This window comes from Lipotes vexillifer, unplaced genomic scaffold, assembly GCF_000442215.2.
Source record: "Lipotes vexillifer unplaced genomic scaffold, Lipotes_vexillifer_v1.1 scaffold43, whole genome shotgun sequence".
NCBI lineage: Eukaryota > Metazoa > Chordata > Mammalia > Artiodactyla > Lipotidae > Lipotes > Lipotes vexillifer.
The window spans coordinates 837885-838173 of NW_006770037.1; positions in this window are offsets into that span (position 1 = coordinate 837885).

The following is a 289-nucleotide window of genomic DNA, read 5'->3' on the forward strand; positions in this document are numbered from 1 at the left end:
TTGCTGGGCCAATCGGCAGCATGGGTGGGGAGTGAAGGGGAGGAGCAAGAGGGGAAAGCGGGCACCCAATCAGAGCTTGGCCTCCTGGAGCGACAGGTCTAGCGGCCTGTGGCCTTCCGAGCGCGGCGCGCAGGGGGCGAGCCCGCTTGGGCCAATCGGCGGGAGCCCACGGTGCGGAGCGAGCACCTCAAATGCTCGGGTTTCTCAGCTGATTGTCTCCAGCCGAGAGTTGTTTTTTGCAGCTACCGAGCCGAGCCGCAGCAGGAGGAGCCGAGACCCCCCCGGGGGG